Genomic DNA, 9,939 nt, shown 5'->3' with positions numbered 1-9,939 from the left:
AAGTTCAATTTTCATAAAAACCCGTCTCATAAAAACTAACTCTCCTAAGTGTACTGAACTCAGCAAAATTATGGCAAAACCAGCGACATTCAATTATGTGACTTGTAAGTCTAATTAAAGTATACTTAACTGCACCTTGTATCATACCAAAAAATACCATATTTATTACTACTGATGTTAAAGGAAACTTGTACAGGACTGAAGCTTGGTCTTTATTAATGAAAACACAAATCCAGTTAAGACTTCAGACAAGCTCTCATTTTTCAATTAACATGTTTTATTTCAATTTTATTCAGAGCTGAAACAAGAGTTTCATTTACAGCTGAGGAAAGCAAAGATGAAACTTTGTTCTTTCTTTTGTGCTCAGCCATACAATTTATTTTCTCCTGGCAATGGATTTAAAATCTCTTTCCTTTTTTTTTTTTTAAATGGGAACTGTTTTAGTAAGTGCCGACACTAGAGCTGACAATGCTTTGTGTGTTTTTTTTTTCCTTTTGCCTGGTTTCTGTGTCTGTGTGTGCAGGCATGCATTCATTAACGTAATTCCTCAACATTCAACAAGAGTGCATCATAAACCAGAGGAAAAAAGCCTCATAAATATTTAGATCCTCCACCTACCTTCCAAAACTAAAGTGAAAAAGAGTATTTAGTGTGGACTTGGTTTGAGTTAATCTGCATATGAACTGAAAGGGGGTACAAAAGGATGAAAAGGTGGTGGAAACGAGCATACAAACCCCATAGTCTCCAGGGGGCCATTCATCTTGTTCTTGTCAATACAATCTCAGTCTCACTGCTTGGCTGTGCTCTGCGCATGACCCGGCTTTGCAAAGGATGTGCCTTTGCGAGCTTTAGCCTGCTTTGCTTGCTTCTATCAGGTCATTTTGCCAGAGGAGAAGAAAAATACTTCACCTTTAGGAAGCTGGAGAAATTTCTCTACCTGCTTGTGGTCCACACACTGACATGCAAACTTAAAACATCTACATAAAAGGACAAGGAGGTTATATGAAAAGCAATTTTAGGTAATTTGACAATTAATGAGAAGTAATGACATAATGATGTAGCTTTAAGCATGCTACAAATCCATACAACTTGGGCCACGGGTTGTATATATTTACATATAAAACTCTGCTATTTCTAACAAACAACAATGTCAAAAAATTACAGATAAAAAACCAGACAACGCATAAAATTCAGGACTTAGTGTACTTTCACAATTGAACAGTCACAGAATAGTTTAGGATTCTGCAAATTGTTTTTATATATTTTAATTTCTAAAAATGAGGGAATGTGTAATACATTATTTTTTATTTTATGATCTGAGACAAATTAATTTTGACTGATTTCATCATATTACCAACATACAATGCCTTCTGATCTACAACTACTGTTTTCAGGTATTCTTTTCAGCCAAAAGGGCATAAAGACCACTAAAGTCTTTTACCAGACACAAATAATGATTGCACACAAAACAAAATTCTTGATCATAAACAGCCAAAACAGCAGTTTTTTGTGAGGACAAACTGAATGAAATACGTGTTACTTACTGAATTAATCAAACTCCACATCAGTCAGATGAATTGAATTACAGCAAAATTACATAAATACTATTTGCAAAATGGTCATTTCAGTCACATAATAATCACTCATCTTACTACAGTGCTGATCTTCTATTATCTAGTTGTGATAACCGGAAAGTCCAAGCGTACTGTTTTCAAATTATTCTCTATTTCAGTCTCCTCATTAAATGAACTCAGCCAAAGTGGGATTTTTTGGTCGGCTGGTTTTTGGTTTTTGTTACCAGACCTCCTCAAAACCGTGTGTCAGTGACCACACCAAAGTGACATCAGGTACAAGCATGAGCGTGCAAGCTGCTCTTACTCCCCCACTCATCACCTGGTGTCACTCTGACAGGCAGGACTCCGCCTACCCTGATGAACTCCTAATGAAGTACCAGGATGTATCTGTAGCCAGAGGGGTAATTGATTTTGCTATGAACCTGTAAGACAGGTGCATACAAACTTCAAAATGGGACAAAAGATCAATTATGCTTCTAGTAATGAGAATCAGATGGACAGCTATAAATAGACTATCTGGAAGGAAAACCAAGTAGGGATGTATATTTTAATTGACTTGCTAAAGGGAAGACCACCTTCTGGCCTGAAAGTTGGCCATTTAATTGGCTAGGTCATGACTTCTTAAAACCAAGTAGAAAAATTCTAGAGATGGGGAAATGCTTTAAGTCAAGCAGTGCCTTCCTTCCACCTCTAGCAGAGAAATGGTTTGCCAGCCTCCCAAGTAACAGGAACTTTACAGCCCTTTCTACCGTGGGAAGAATGAAGGCTGTCTAATCTGGATTACTTAATACCTGTTTTCATGTTGGCCTTCTTTAATCAAAACATTACAACAAAAATTAACAGTACCTTCTTTTTCCTGTATAGTTGCCCCCACAACCTGTTGTTTTTTGAGCATGCTGTCAGACCAAGTATTTATTTGTTAATACATATACAAACAGTATTATTATGCAAATTGAATAGCAGAGTATATTCTCTGGGAAACTGATTTTTGCATTTCTCTGCTCTGCTGACAGGGTAACAGTTCTTTAGCCCTATCAGAATTTGAGGTGTGTAGGGTGTGCACATGCTTAAAGCAGAGACAGTTGCTGTACCTGTTCTGTCAAAACAAAAACCTGCAATCAAAGAAGTGTCGTAACCTTTCTTTAACAATTTGACAAGTTACTTAAATACCTAAAAGGTGAAGAACTGCCCATGAAACTTTCATATACTCTTTTTTAAACAAATACAATACCATAAAAGATAACGTTAACATGTCAGTGATCACCCTTATTTATGAACTGTACAGTAACTTCCATAATAAAAAGCTGCCTATTAGAGAAGGGTCTTAAAAGTTTTTACAAATTATAAGAAAAGTTGTACACTATTGGAAATGTCTCATGTTGTAAACAAACAGGAATATTTAGACTCACATGAACGGGATCTGTACAGAAGTAAATTGAATCTAGAAGAAATGCCTTGTATTTCCCTTCCCTATATTTCAGTCATAATCTGAGACCAAGCACAAAACATTTTACACTAAGAATAGTAACAAAAAACTGTAAGAATTTGAGAATGGCCAGCAGTGTAAAGCATAATTTCCAGACACTGCAAATTTAGTAGTGATTTTTGCATGTATTTTGCCTCTACACCACAGCGAACTTTTCAGCTTATTCCCTTGTGCCTCTACTCTGTGGTCTGGCCAACACAATGACTAGATGAATGTAAAATATTAACCCACTTCCGAAAGGCAAAGCTAGGGAATGACTGCATTACCTTCAACAAAGTAATTTGGTTCTTGTCAAAATCCTGAACCCAAGTTGTTGTTCAAACTACGCCAAGACCAGAAGTGGTTAATAGAAAACGTTTCTGTATGTTTACAGTGAGATGTAGCTGATGGCTCAACAGTTTGCAATGGCCACTCCAGACATCCAAAAGGTGTAGGACACATCTGCACAGAGCAGGCAGATGCCATACAGAAACTATGAGATTAAAGTGAACTTCTGGAGATTCAAGTGGAATACCACAAGGCAAGGGAACCCTATCCTTTATTGTGCTTATAAACCTGTAACAGTGACTTACTAGGATCAAACAATTAACTCATTTTAAACAATAATCAGATCCAGCATTAGCTATATAGGATGATACCATCTTGTATGAAGTGACTGCAGCTCAAAACAAGCCAGATCTCCTAGATAAGCAAAAATCCAGTGATGTTCACCTTTTGGCTTTGAGCCCAAGAGTCGTGTTTTACTGATTGTTATGACCTGGCCTCTGAGCTCTGGTGACAGTCAAACAGGGACTTACGATGCACCAGCCTACAAATTCCAACGAAGATGGCATGAGATTTGGGATACTTCCTGTTTCTATGAGGAAATCCTGAATTTATGTGAGTGCTTAAGCAATAATTCTCTGCACTTTCATAATGCCTTTCATCCAAGCAACTTGAAGTATTCAACTACGAAGTGTTTCACAGCTTTTGAAGAGTAGAGAACAGTGAAATGGGTTCCAGGGCATATGATAATTCAAATATATGTGGCTACTATATTCCAGGAAATATCTCCCACACTCAACAGAAAGACTGTGGGTAGGAGGAACAAATGGGAGACAATGAGTCATCCACAATCAAAACAAAGTTTAGGCTTCCTAAAGTGAAAAAGGACCATGAGAAAATATTAAGAAATTGAACGCTGTTGTTTCCTTTTAGAGAAAAGGCACAAATAGCAATGGACAGATAAAAAAAGAGCCTCTGAGCTACTACAGCACAGAAGCACAATGGTCTTTGTGTGGGTAATCAACAACCACTGTAGCCCTGCTCTGTCCTTTGCTTTGGATGAACACTGTTGAGCAACTCTGTCTCATCTCCAGAAGCTTTCAACATTCATACTGCTTAGTCCCTTTCTTTTCTCACAGCTTTGTACCTCCACATATTTCTCTTCACCAATAAAACAAAGATTTACATTTAATAAAGACTTGGAAAATATAAAGTATTTTGAGCAGATAGGAAAAGAAGACTTCTAGTAAAAAATAAAATTCTGGCCTTTTCAGACTGATTAATTACATTTTCTTAGAAGGCCCAGCAATACAAATGTTTCTTGCTTGTTACTGCAGTTTTAAAAAAGGCTAAAGTTTTTTTATAATTTTAGATGTCTTGTGTCCAGTTAAATATATGCTCCTTTTGTAAGAAATGCTGCTCTTTAAGTACTGAACATTAAGAACCATATGCAACACATCACTAGCAATCCCACAGTGTAAGTCAATATACATATGCATTCACATTTCACACGTTAGGAAAAGTTAAATTAATGCTTCAACTGCATTTTAAATTCTATTGTGTTTCAGTCATAACTTGCTTTCCTTGTGATATAGGAAAATAGTAATTAGTTTGTGGCCAGTTCGGGGTGGGGTAGATCTGGAGCTGAAGAAAGAGCTCAGCCCCCCCTTATCTTACACATAAGTATGTCATTTGACACTGTATTTTTAGTTACATGTAGCAAATTTTAAAAAGCTGCTGAGAGCACTACTGTAGTTGAGATGACTGCAACAATTAATATGCAGAATGTTATCCTGGATAGTTTTAAACTTAGGCATCTAGTTCAAAACAGACAGAAGGTAAAAAACCCCAAGTATGTCTGAAATAATAGCCAAGATGCCTCAATATTCTTAATTTCCAGATATGATAATATGGTAATCTTTTAAACTTGAATGTGCATTAGCTGGACTTCCACTGGCAGGTATTATATTTAGCAATGGTCAGTTCAGTGCCCCACAGATCAGGGCTGCATTTACAGCAACACGCACTCACTGCCACTCCCACTTTGCAATGTGGGGCACAGGCTGGCTCACTTACTGCTACCAAAAGTGACAGGCCAGAAGCCATATGAAATTCCTCCCTGTGTGAGCACAGAGCTATACAGCTAAGGTAGTAATTTTGTAACTGCAGAGATGGAAGTGTCATATCCTAGCACACTAACTGAAGCCATGGGGCTGTGCATGGGGTTAGAAACACTGGGAAAACACTGTGTACGGTGTGTTTCAAGAGATTAGTTGGCTTCTTTTATTGACCTAGGACGAGCATCAATTACTGATAATACAACTGTAAAATGCACTAAAACAATACAAGTGTTCATAAATTATAAGGTGTAGGAATGTTATGAGCTTAGAGGCAACACATACCTTCAAAATACAGGATTCAAATATGTTCTGTAAACAGTGTTGCCCCCCCACTGTTCAATTAAAAAGATGTTATGAAGATGATAAAGTGGATAAATTTTATGTTTACAATGCAGTACCTCAGTTTAGTTTTCTCTCTGTAGCTGCTGGAATTTTTTTCTCTTCTATGCCTTGTCAGATTGCTTTTCTTTTCCTCCTTCCCACCATTTTCTGCCTTGCTCAACAACGCTGTAATAAAACTGGCATACCTGAGACTTCATTTTCATCTCCTACTGGAGAGTGTGAAACAAAACCAATCTAAACTTTGTTTTTAATGCACAGAGATTTTTCAAGAGCACAGCAGAAGCACCACCCTCTCTAGACAGACACACCTTTTCTTGTTGCTAAAATGCGATCTTTTCTAGAAAAAAGTCTGCCTAGTACTTAAAGAAACTGCATGTACAGCCACTGCATACCCATGGAAATAATCTACTCAAAAGTGCAATCTCGTAGGCAATCATTCTATGATAATCTTGAACACAGCTGTAATACATTCCACTATATATTGATTTACATCTTTCCCATGCATAACCATGACTCTCTGGTAGGTAGGTAAAGTGAAGCCCAATACAGAGATACTCCTGCCTTCCCTAATTACTGAAAGTTACACAAAATGCTTAGTATTTTATCAAGCAGAATTTAGTCCCCTCCATCCTATCCATGTAACAGCATCCTGCAGCAGTAACTTAAGATACATGAAATAAAGACCTTACCAAGAAAGCTGACAGGTACAAGATTTAGGTCAAAAGTGGAAAAATACTTACTTGTTTTACTTTTTTCTCCCCAGCTTAATGATTGCCTAATTAATACACAACCACAGGAGCAAAGAGAATGTAGCTCTTCCTACTCTTGTGTAAGTTGATGAATCACAAAGGTATCTCTTCTTCTGGCTCCTTTATTCCAGACTGAGGAAGAGCCAGTTCTACCAGGAGTGATACTGTGGGTTACTACACCCTTCTTCACAGTTGTGGTACAGCTTGAAGTAACTGAAGTATAAGAGATACAAATCTGAATCCTTCCAGACTAAGGTGTGCTTAAAACCTGTATCTTTCAGTTCTTCAGCAATGACATAACATCACTAGTGGACAAATACAGGCATTATCTCTTCCAGGATTACACAGAATACTTGCACATGTCCCTTTTGAAAACTACATCATCTGCTTATTACTTTGAATGACACACTACTATAGCTTCTGCTTGAAAAGTTACCTGTCAAGTTTGCCTTAATGTCAAGGGAAATATGTTTTTGTTGTCAAACACAGCGCAGAATTTTCATGTAATTGGTCCTTGAGATTTTTAGTTTGGCTCTAGACCTTATTCTGTTAAGGCACTCATCACCTTGCAGAAATAAATGTATTTCAGATGTTCATCTGGTTTTGGGCATGTTTGGTTACAGTAGCTACAGTCTTGTACACCATGAACGATTCAATACTGAATCACACACACAGTATTTTTTTTTTCAAGTGACTGTAATGGGTGAGTGAAGAATTGCTTCTTTTCCTAAAGAAGTGTAGTACAGCCTATTGGTACCTTCCTGTTACAGACAGCATCGCAGAAGGCTGATGACATCCAACAGCCTATGCCTATGATTTGGTCAACAGAGACATTGGAAGTAATAGCCAACACTCTTGAAAGAGCTTCCCAGTAGTCATTAGCCTTTGCCTCTATTTCCAAAGGTGTTATCAGCTATGAACATTATAGCAGTAATTGAATTTGCTTTTTATGATCATTGCAGGCCTTTACTGTAATACACAGAGGCCGCTGCTGGCATTATCGTAATCCTTCTAACTTTGAGATTAGATTAATGCAATAAAACTTCACCTTAAAAGAGAAACTGTTGGAGAATACTACAGGTTACATGATACAAGAAGGGCTACCTAGACGAAAACACAAGTGCTGAAGATAGGCACTTCTGCTTGTGTCTAGATAGAAGTTAAGACATTGGGTAGTTACCTAAAGAACCTTACAAGACCAGAAGACCTGGTTATCTTGAAACAGACTAAGCAACCTCTATCTCCCTGCCCCCTCCCCTTCCCTGATATTAACACCACACACCTCTCCCCCATACCCACAGAACCTGTTTACCCAGCCCTCTATCATGTCCTCCCCCCAGCCTTTTTCCCCCATGGGAAAACTGCAAAATTGAGAGAGTGCAAAAGTATTTCTACGGTCTCAGTAGATCAGGCTGTAGTCATGGCAGTCTTGATGGGAGCTGTACCTTCAGCTCTTTAACCTGAATTAATTCAACTTTCATCTCCCAGGAACTCTTAAAACTCCCTTTCTTACAATGTGGGAGTATGGGAAGGTAAAGGCAGAGAGCAGAACATAAGGTATGCTGAGAGGGGCTTTCAGGTAGCTTTTTTGGTTTTCACTGTATACTTGCTAAAGATATCATGCTGATTTGTCTATTTGAAACCAATGATGAGGTTTCTGCATTTTATTAAAACATTCAGCTTTTCCAAGGGCTTTTTTCTAAAGACTTAAATTCTGAGTTTTGAGGTATTTATGGAAAAAGTCAAGGATGAGAACTTTTCCTGTCATTTGCGCCTAATTAAACGGGCAGCTTCATTAAGTAGCTTTGCCTCAATTTCTGTACTGTTCTGACTGAGAAAATAATTCAGATTAGCAACCAAGCAAACTAGAGATTGAATCACTGGCATGGGTGATTCCACAAGTGTTGGCGTGCACCATCTCATTCTCCACTAAATAAGCACAAAATAAATACTTTAGGACAAACTATATTGTTCCTGTTAGTAGGTTACTGGTGTTACTGCACAACAACTTGTGCTGGTATTTCTTACCTCGTATTGTCTGCTTATATTCGAGCACTGGAAACTCTTTATGTCCAGGAAGCAATAATGAAGTGGTATGGGAACAGCTGCACCAAATCTGCTGAAAAAAAGTCTCCATATGCTATTTTTACTGTGAGAATCATCAGTCCAGAACAATTATTCTAACATCATCTACATTTATCTAATTTTAAGATGAAAGCTTGCTGTTCAGCAGATGCCCTTAATCAAATGGAAGGATTCGACAGCACGGTTTCTCAGGGTTAAAGAGAGCCTTCATTCACCAGTTAAAAATTAGCAAGAAAGGTCTACAAAAATGCATCATTGTCCAGACTGGTCTACAAGAAGTAAAAAGATGGCAATTTTGTTAAGCGTGTAAGGTTGTATTTTAGCTTGTCACAATCTTAAAACAAGGTTGGAAAAGAGCAAACACAATCATGTTACTAAATAGAAACTGCATTGTTTTGTCATCCATAACCATACTGCGGTGTGCTGTGGGCATGCTATTGATGAACTAAGAATCTATATTTAAAAAAATGGTTTGTAACACTGCTATTCTTTGACAACAAGGATAATATTTTCTTACTGAACATACAATTTTTTTAAGGATAGAAGCAGTATGACTGACTTACCTTACATAAGCGATTAATTTCTACTAATGTAAACAAAACCCTAAAATGAAATAAAAACTCCAGTGTCTAAATAATGAGCTCTATCTACACGTTTGAAGGGGAAATATACAATGAACACCGGATATGCATGCAATGGAACATGCAATAATCCAAGTCATTTTAACTGTTATGAGAACTATGCATCCTCTACATTTTTGTCAATGCACATCTTTCAGGAAAAGCAGAGTTAACACTGCTTGATAATACCCAATGACACTGTACTCCTGTCAAGATGACGTGTCTCTGTTTCTTTTTAGTTTAGGAAGCATTATTCATTGCCATTAACCTAATATTGAAAGTATCTTCAAATACTGTGTAGTACGTATTGAAATACATTGGAATTTTTCACAGAACTTCAAGCAGTAGCTAGACTTTGTACCTAATCCTATGAAATATGACAGTTTTCAGCGAGCTACGTGAAGAATGCAGCGGTTTTTATCCAGCTTTGTAACAAAAGCTCTACCAAGCTACCGCAAACTGCCTCAAAGCTTCCTGACAGCCTCTTAAGTGCTAAACACCAAGTAAGAACACCGAGTAGCTGCGTGGGTAAGGAGGAATACGTACAAGCAACCCCGTCGCGCTGCTTTGCCTCTGCGGCTACAGTGGATGGAGCACGTTAATTTTGGTTCTGGCTGCCGGACACCGCTGCTCCCGTCACGTTTCCCATCCAAACCCGTCAAACAAGCCACCGCTGATGCCACAAAGCGGCGCCGCCCC

Source organism: Corvus brachyrhynchos, unplaced genomic scaffold, assembly GCF_000691975.1.
Source record: "Corvus brachyrhynchos isolate BGI_N302 unplaced genomic scaffold, ASM69197v1 scaffold70, whole genome shotgun sequence".
NCBI lineage: Eukaryota > Metazoa > Chordata > Aves > Passeriformes > Corvidae > Corvus > Corvus brachyrhynchos.
This window is presented reverse-complemented; position numbering follows the sequence as displayed.